Below are 9,856 nucleotides of genomic sequence, written 5' to 3'. Positions count from 1 at the left end.
CCTTAAATAACATTTCACTTCTGCCTCAAATTCCAATAAAAACTCTTTTAAACAAGTTTTCTTTATCCTTCTCTATTTCTGTATCAGTCAAGCAATTTTCACACTGCAAAACCATGTTATTTGTCATCACGGAATCCTTCTTTCTCTACCTTGAAAATTCCCCTTCCTTTGGGTGTTGGAACGCTGTGTAAAGATGTTTCCACTCTTCCTTCTACTTTTATTCCCTTACCTTTTTCCCATTGATCTAATGTAGGCATCTCTTTAAGCTTAGTTCTTGGCCTCAAGCACTTTTCTCTTGAAAAAAAAAATGCATTTAATTCAATGATATTAATCACCCAAATCTATAAACCTCAATCAATGATTCCTCTGTGCTCCTAGACCCATATCTCAACTTTTATTATCTTTTTTTTTTCTTATTAACTCATCACAGCCAGTCACTCATCATGTCTTGCTGATTCTTTCTTTGAAATGTCTTTTTAGATTTTTTTCAACCCACCTTGAGAACCCTAGTCTAGTTTTCTCATTATTGCACACCTGGAGAACAAAACAGTCATCTTTCTGGTCTTTGTGCTTTCATCTCTGTTGTGATAATTCTTAAAAAAACATTTTTATCTAATCTTATATCCAACTATTTCTCTGGCTCAAGAACTTACCACAAAAATTTATTGCTTCATGAAATAAAGCTAAACTCTAAAGAAAGCATTGAAAACTGTGTATTACTTGGTTCATTTTATCAGATAAATGATCCTCAATTTCATTCCTCTTAACCCAGCAAGACCAGACTTTTGATGTCCCAAGCGTCTTTCCCATCCTTGCTGCTGACAGTCTTGTTCCACCCAACCACCACATTTTTTACATGTCTTCTAAATTCCGTTTTGCTCATCCAAATACATCATTTTTTTTTTTTAGGACCTATCTTGCTTCACCCTACAAGGATCATTCCCAAAGCCCCATATCATGTTTCTTGTACTGTGTTGTTAAAATACTGTTTTATGGATATTTTTAAATGTTTACTTTCTCAGTTAGATTTAAAAACCATGAGTGAGAAAACACAGATACTCTGCATAGAGTCAGGCATGCAATATACTGGTGGCTATAAACAGGCAGCCTATAGGCCACAACAGATTCACTGAGATGCTATGTATCTCATAGAGTCAAACATTTAAATATACAGAGATTTCACCTAAAATATGGTATCCCAGCTTCTCCAAAAAATAGAAATGCATTCTGTGATTCACATCCTAATATTCAGAACCTGTGAATATGGTATGTTACATGGTGTTATGGTAAATTGTATGTGTCAACTTGACTGGGATAAGGGATACTGAGATAGCTGGTAAAACATTATTTCTAGCTGCATCTGTGAGGGTTCTCCTGGAAGACAGTAAGTTAATCAGTGGCCTAAACAAAGAAGATTGCCCTCACCAATGTGGACGGGCATCATCCAACAAACTGAGGGACTTAGTAGAACAAAAAATGTGGAACCGGCATATTCACTCTCTTTGTTTGAGCTGGGACATCCATTCTCTCTTTCCCTTGAGCATCAGTGCTCCTGCCTGTTGGGCTTTCAGACTTGGGACAGGATTTACACCATCAGCTCCTCATTCTGAGGCTTCCATATTTGAACTGAATAACACCCTGGCTTTACTGGTTCTCCAGCTTGCAAAAAAAAGAATTTCTCAGCCTCCATAACTGAGTAAGAGAATTCCTATAATAAATCTCTTCTGATATAGATTTATACAGATCCTATTGGTTCTGTGTCTTTAGAAAATGCTAACACACATGGCAAAGAGGAATTAAGGTTGCTAATAAACTGACTTTAAAAAAACAAGGTTATCCTGGATTACTCAGGTAGACCCAATGTAATAGCACAAGGGTCCTTTAAATGTGAAAGGGGGAGGCAGAAGAATCAGCGTCAGGGTGATGCAAGGTCAAAGACTTCATACACCATGTTTGACTTAGAAGATGAGGGGTACAACAGCCAACGAATATGGACAGCCTCTAGAAGATGTACAAGGTAAGGAAATGATTTTCCCTCAGAGCCTCCAGGAAGAACACGGCCCTGCCAACACCCTGGCTTCAGCTCACTGAGACCCATTTCACACTTCTCACTTTTGAGAACTATGAGATAATAAACTGGTGTTTTGTTTTGTTTAGCCACCAAGGTTGTGGAAATTTATTATAGCAGCAATGGGAAACAAATGTACATGCACGCTTTAGGCCCCTGTCGCTGCATGGCATCCTCAGGAGCTGAGTGGTAGGCGCACATTTTGTACTTCAAAACAGTTATCACCTCTTCCTACTTTTGACATCATAAGCATTTGACTCCATGACACCTAAAACAGTCATTCAATAACTAGATGACCATAAGAATTACTAATGCTAAAATGGAGAAAGGATTCCCTATTTAATAAACGGTGCTGGGAAAATTGGCTAGCCATAAGTAGAAAGCTGAAACTGGATCCTTTCCTTACTCCTTATACGAAAAATAATTCAAGATGGATTAGAGACTTAAATGTTAGACCTAAAACCATAAAAACCCTAGAAGAAAACCTAGGTAATACCATTCAGGACATAGGCATGGGCAAGGACTTCATGTCTAAAACACCAAAAGCAACAGCAACAAAAGCCAAAATTGACAAATGGGATCTAATTAAACTAAAGAGCTTCTGCACAGCAAAAGAAACTACCAGCAGAGTGAACAGGCAACCTACAGATTGGGAGAAAATTTTTGCAATCTACTCATCTGACAAACGGCTAATATCCAGAACCTACAAAGAACTCAAACAAATTTACAAGAAAAAAACAAACAACCCCATCAAAAAGTGGGCAAGGGATATGAATAGACATTTCTCAAAAGAGGACATTCATACAGCCAACAGACACATGAAAAAATGCTCATCATCACTGGCCATCAGAGAAATGCAAATCAAAACCACAATGAGATACCATCTCACACCAGTTAGAATGGCAATCATTAAAAAGTCAGGAAACAACAGGTGCTGGAGAGGCTGTGGAGAAATAGGAACACTTTTACACTGTTGGTGGGATTGTAAACTAGTTCAACCATTATGGAAAACAGTATGGCGATTCCTCAAGGATCTAGAACTAGAAGTACCATATGACCCAGCCATCCCATTACTGGGTATATACCCAAAGGATTATAAATCATGCTGCTATAAAGACACATGCACACGTATGTTTATTGCGGCACTATTCACAATAGCAAAGACTTGGAATCAACCCAAATGTCCATCAGTGACAGACTGGATTAAGAACATGTGGCACATATACACCATGGAATACTATGCAGCCATAAAAAAGGATGAGTTTGTGTCCTTTGTAGGGACATGGATGCAGCTGGAAACCATCATTCTCAGCAAACTATCGCAAGAACAGAAAACCAAACATCGCATGTTCTCACTCATAGGTGGGAACTGAACAATGAGATCACTTGGACTCAGGAAGGGGAACATCACACACCAGGGCCTGTCACGGAGGGGGGGAGGGGAGAGGGATTGCATTGGGAGTTATACCTGATGTAAATGACGAGTTAATAGGTGCAGCACACCAACATGGCACAAGTATACATATGTAACAAACCTGCACATTATGCACATGTACCCTAGAACTTAAAGTATAATAAAATAAATAAATAAATAAATAAATAAATAAATAAATAAATAAATAAAATGAGGTAAATTCAAAATGGATTAGAGATTTAAATGTTAGACCTAATACCATAAAAACCCTAGAAGAAAACCTAGGTAATACCATTCAGGACATAGGCATGGGCAAGGACTTCATGTCTAAAACACCAAAAGCAACGGCAGCAAAAGCCAAAATTGACAAATGGGATCTAATTAAACTAAAGAGCTTCTGCACAGCAAAAGAAACTACCAGCAGAGTGAACAGGCAACCTACAGAATGGGAGAAAATTTTTGCAATCTACTCATCTGACAAAGGGCTAATATCCAGAACCTACAAAGAACTCAAACAAATTTACAAGAAAAAAACAACCCCATCAAAAAGTGGGCAAGGGATATGAACAGACATTTCTCAGAAGAAGACATGCATACAGCCAACAGACACATGAAAAAATGCTCATCATCACTGGCCATCAGAGAAATGCAAACCAAAACCACAATGAGATACCATCTCACACCAGTTAGAATGGCACTCATTAAAAAGTCAGCAAACAACAGGTGCTGGAGAGGATGTGGAGAAATAGGAACACTTTTACACTGTTGGTGGGATTGTAAACTAGTTCAACCATTATGGAAAACAGTATGGCGATTCCTCAAGGATCTAGAACTAGAAGTACCATATGACCCAGCCATCCCATTACTGGGTATATACCCAAAGGATTATAAATCATGCTGCTATAAAGACACATGCACACGTATGTTCATTGTGGCACTATTCACAATAGCAAAGACTTGGAATCAACTCAAATGTCCATCAGTGACAGACTGGATTAAGAAAATGTGGCACATATACACCATGGAATACTATGTATTCTTCTGTTAACTTCATCAAAATATGTATTCATTTTAAATGCACAATTCAATGATTTTCAGTACATTAACAGAGTGGTGTAAGCAATACCAAAATCTAATTTTAGACACTTCCAACATCCCAAAAAACAAATATTGTGCCCATATATATTTACTCCTAAGTCCCACATGTTGCCCCACATCACCACCAATCTACTTTCTGTCTCTATGGGTTTATGGTCAGTTCTTTATGAATAACTTGAGATTAGACATTTTCAGTCAACTTAAAGATTGAAACCTGTTGTTCAGTTAAAATATTAAAATAAAATAATTTCTCATGTCTTAAAAAAAAAGAATTACTAACGCTATTATATGTAATATTAAAGGCTATGTTTTATCAAATAAAAGCATTGAGAAAATGTGTTCATGATTGAATAAAATTGTAGAATACAATGTCCACAAAATATAGCCCATGAAATTGTAGTTTAAGATCTGCCTGCAGCTTTAAGTGATAATAGTGTTGCTGAGTAGAAATATTTCGATGCACTATGGCAGGATTTTAGTGGTGCTAGATGATTTTATTAAAGCAGAATGTACAAGCATTATATGGCATCCTAAACTGGAAACTGAAAGAAAAGTTGAGCATCAACACAGTTATCCATAGACAATTGAGCTAATTAAGCATGTGTTCTTCATCCTGTTATTTAAGAACATCTGATAGTAAGTATTCTGTAAAATGAACAATTCCATATGTCCAATACCATCCATTTACATGTGCTTTACAATCCTGAAAAGATACTACAACGTGCTCTTTTCCCCGACCAAATTCAGATGTTTAAAGCTTTTTTACAATCACAGAACTGCTTTGTTTTAGCCTGATAGCTTTGGAGAATATTTTTGTTGTAGCTCGTGAAATGATCACTTCAGAATTATTGTGACTTAGAAACAGGTAAAAGGACATTTAGGCTGCAATGATTTTTTTTTTTTTCTTTTCTTTTCTTTTTTGAGATTGAGTTTTGCTCTTGTTGCCCAGGCTGGAGTGCAAAGGCACAATCTCGGCTCACTGCAACCTCTGCCTCCCCGGCTCAAGTGATTCTCCTGCCTCAGCCTCCCAAGTAGCTGGAATTACAGACACACACCACCACGCCTAGATAGTTTTTGTATTTTTAGTAGAGACGGGGTTTTGTCATGTTGCCCAGGCTGCTCTTGAACTCCTGACAGGTTATTCTCCCACCTCGGCCTCCCAAAGTGCTAGGATTACAGGTGTGAGCCACTGTGCCTGGCAGGCTGCAATGATTTAAAAACAAAACAGACTCAAAGAAGACTGGAAACCAATAGGATTCTGCTTTTGTAAGCTGAATGAAACCACTGGATCCCTGTAACCCCAGATAAAGCTTTCATGTCTATGTCTTAGTCACTCAGGATGTGCCACTAGAGATGGGGCTAGGCCCAGATGCTGCTCCATCACTGAACTTTTGGATTAAAAACTCAGGTAACAATCACCATTCAGACTCTTCTGAATAGTTTAAAGGCAAATTACATTTCAGAGAGAGTACTATTTTGTATAACACCTCAGAATGTAATTTCATAAAACTGTTTTAGCACTTCCTTTCCTCTACAACAATTCTTCTCTTGAATAGAGCCATGATTTTTTTTTTTCTTGAGATAATGATCATGGAAGTCTAATAGATGTCATCATGACGAAATTCGATCCTGATTTCCTCATTCAGTAGTTCAGTCTTAAATTGCGACAGACTTGTTATTCTGTTTCTGAATCTCTCCCTTAGAATGGCTGCCAATCAAGTTAATCTACTGAATATGAAGTTTCTATGATGAAAATCCAACTTGTTCTTTAGCTAAAAGAATCCATATTGGTGAACTTACCAAAGTCAAATATGAACCCAAACAAATGATAGAAATTTGAAAACTCACTGTTCCATAGCCCTTTGGTTTTAAATTGAATAAAATATCCCAAGACCTGTTCATGGAGTTCTGTGGAAGGATAACTGCTCAAGTTTTTCTCCCTGCTGTGAATGCACTCTCTTAAATGGCTACTTTTGAAGCCATTAGCGTTTTTAGTAATTAAATTTGAGTCACCAAGGGAGACTCCAAATTCAAGTACAGAGCTAATATTCATTGAATCACTGCTATTTGGCAAGCATTTTCCTAGGCACTTTAAATATGCTTTTTATTTAACAACTTTAATAGGTATGTATTATTTTCTCTCATTTGAAGATTAAAAAACCAAGGCCCAAAGAGGTCACACAAGCCATAGGTATATAGAAAGCCATTCTGACTCCATGTTCCTTCCATTATCACTAGTGTAAACCCCTCAGCTTATCCACTTTTATTTGGACGGTGCTGCAAAGAGCCTCAGCCAATTCTAGCATCTGGAACTTTCAAACTCCCCCCACAAGCTAATGTCATATTTGTTTCTGTGATTTGCTGTTAGTACATGAAATATTTTATATTATAAACATTTTACATTACAAACATTTTAAAGCGCAGTTTTGCATACAATAATACACTCTCATTTATTAGCTTCAAATAAATACTGCCTTATTTCATTTTCAGAATGAGAGGCCATCATGGATTCAATTCTTTTTTAAAGAATTACACATAGCTGAGATTTCTGTATCTTTTTCAAACTACATGCTCATGGTTACTCTACGTTTCTTTCTTTAATATGGTTTTACTTTCAGAGGATTCCGAAAGGTTCAATTCTTAGGAACAATGTAATATAGTTGGGTAACTAATTAGAAATACTGAAATAAGCCTTTTATGCTTTCTAATTTCTTTTTGTTCACAAGCATGATTTCTTTGACATGCACATACTCTTTTTAAAAAATTATTTAACAACTTTCTTATAACTTTATTACAGTATCTTATAGTTCATGTTTAGTAAAAAAAAAAAAAAAAAGAGAGAGAACTAATAAGAAAAATTTTAAATCTCATTACCAAAAAATTACTGTTAATATCATATGCATATCCTGTTAATCCTTCCATATAGAGAAATACTTTTTTAAAACAAAATATATAACATGATCTTGTATTCTCCTTTTCCACTTAATTTATCAGAGACCATATTCCATGTAATTAAATATTTTACATCACCATTTAAGTGTCTTAGTATTTTATCATTTTAATAAAATATAATTCAATTCAATTAACCTGCTATTGTTGAAGATAAAGGTGTTACCAACATTTTGCCATTAAAATGGAATTGCTGATTCTTCATATGAAAGACTCACTCCCAACAGCACTCCTGGAAACGATTAGTATATTCCATGTGCTAACAAAGACTGTCCATTATATTTGTTTAAAAATATTTGTCAATGTGATCATCAAACAGTAGTTCATTTAATTCACTTGTCCCACGTGCTCTCCTCTTGCTGACCTATAATTGCAACAGTGACCTACACCTCAGAGCAACAAAAGTGATTTGTGGTGAATCACGACCAAAATACATTTATCAGCCCTTCCCAGTCCTCAAAGTGGAGTGATAATGGGACTGGCAGCTCCGCTGACTCAATGAGGTAGACAGATTAAAAGAAAAAAAAAAAAGCACTTAGAAAAACAGATACTTTACAGAGAAAGGACGCACATATGGCTAAGTGCACACCATGCAGCCGTCTCTCTCTCCTTTCTTTTACTGAACGGTGCTTTTACTGAATTGACAAAGAGGGCACTGGGTTCATAAATAGACTCTAACAGCACTTTCAGAGCACTTCGGTTCAATTATCATGAATTAACTTTAAAAACAGCATTAACTTTTCAGCATATACAATGTGCCCAAAAAGAACAACATAGTTAGAAGTTTGTTCTCTCTCATTGAACTTTTCCCTTTTTTTGCTGGAAACCAGTAAGTAGCCTTCAAGAAAAGGCATCTCATTCCACTGATGGGCTGTCACTTAGTCGTCAGACCTGTGTAGTGTGTCCAAGACTGTCTCTGGCTTGAAATGGCTGCTTGATTGGACAGCTAGGATTTCTGAGGGAAGAGGACAGTCCATTTCTGGACAGAAATGTAGATAAAGAAGTGTGAGAGAATCATCAGTTCCCTGGCAACTTCACCTTGATGCTGTGGGTGTTCAGATCTACAGGGTTGAATCTTTAATCACTCATGTGAAGATGATCAGTGATCAATTTATAATCCACAATTATAGTTTAGCAATTTATACTTTAATAATTCTGGAGTCAAAAAATTGCACATTTCATTCACAGGCCACCTTCTTGTCATCAATATACTTCAGAAAAGATCATAATTATGTTAAGCCAATTATTTAATTATAGGGAATTATACCAGAATCAGTTAAGAGGCTTTTCTTAAACTATTCATCTCTGTATTTTTTACTATTTCACCTAGACTTTCTAGTGTTATTCAGCAACTGCTGACACAAGTATCGGTTCCCCTGTGATAGGAAGTGGCACTCCTCTACTGTGGTGACACAGATGAGAATGTGTATTAAAGTATCATGGCAAAGGAACAAAGTTGTTTCATGTATCATTCCAACCAGATTCTAGCAAGAGGCAATGCCAATAAATACTTATTAAGCACTTATTGTGTGTCAGGCATGAGAATAGATGATTTTATTTATTACTCACAACTATCCTATGATGTGATTAACCTAATTTCAAAGATGAGGAAAGAGAATAGAGTTCAGCAATGTTTCCAAAAGTAGATGATTAACAAGAGGCAACATGGAACCCAATGCATGTCTCCTGAGTCTAAAATCAAGTATTAAGTTAGTTTTATGCTACAGAATATGTTGCCAAACACTTAGATCCACTAGCTAGAAGTGGCTTCCCAATTTGAAGATAAATTACTTCTTTACAGTTCTTTCATTTCTAATATGCTTTATTATCAGCCAATCAAAGCACATCTTATTTTAACATTCCCTCAAGATTGGTGAGAATTTATGTGTGTGGGAGGGGAGGGGGCAGTGTTTCTGGAGGTCCTGCAATACCAGGTCAATGCATGGAGTGGACAGAACAAGCTCCTATTCCTTCTCTCTGTTCCAAAAATCCATTAAATATATTGTCCTCAGATAAAGGCGATCTCAGATATTAAACTGATGAAGATAGATACTACACTTGATCTTAGTCAAAAGGTTGAGAAGTGATTGATGAGGAATCTTATATTGGTGATATTTTAGATAGTATCTGGAAGAAAACATAATCATTTTACTGAGATTTAAAAGATGCCTGATTCATTTCTAGGAGTCCATCAGCAATATATGCAATCTCAGCTTTTAGGTGGTAATATATCTGTAGATGCAAATCTCATCATTTGAATGGATTGTTAACTTCATTTTTATCAGGTGACAATTTTTAACTGAGTCCATAAATTCTACAGCCACATC

General features: G+C 36.4%; 1 non-coding gene across 1 annotated transcript; it reads right to left on the bottom strand.

Annotated features, from left to right (window-relative positions):
- Positions 1 to 9,426: 9,426 nt before the first annotated feature.
- On the bottom strand, positions 9,427 to 9,617 carry LOC114676653 (U2 spliceosomal RNA). The gene has a single exon (XR_003727697.1). It is a non-coding gene; the product is annotated as a U2 spliceosomal RNA (small nuclear RNA).
- Positions 9,618 to 9,856: the final 239 nt, after the last annotated feature.

This window comes from Macaca mulatta, chromosome 2, assembly GCF_049350105.2.
Source record: "Macaca mulatta isolate MMU2019108-1 chromosome 2, T2T-MMU8v2.0, whole genome shotgun sequence".
Lineage (NCBI taxonomy): Eukaryota > Metazoa > Chordata > Mammalia > Primates > Cercopithecidae > Macaca > Macaca mulatta.
This window is presented reverse-complemented; position numbering and strand designations above follow the sequence as displayed.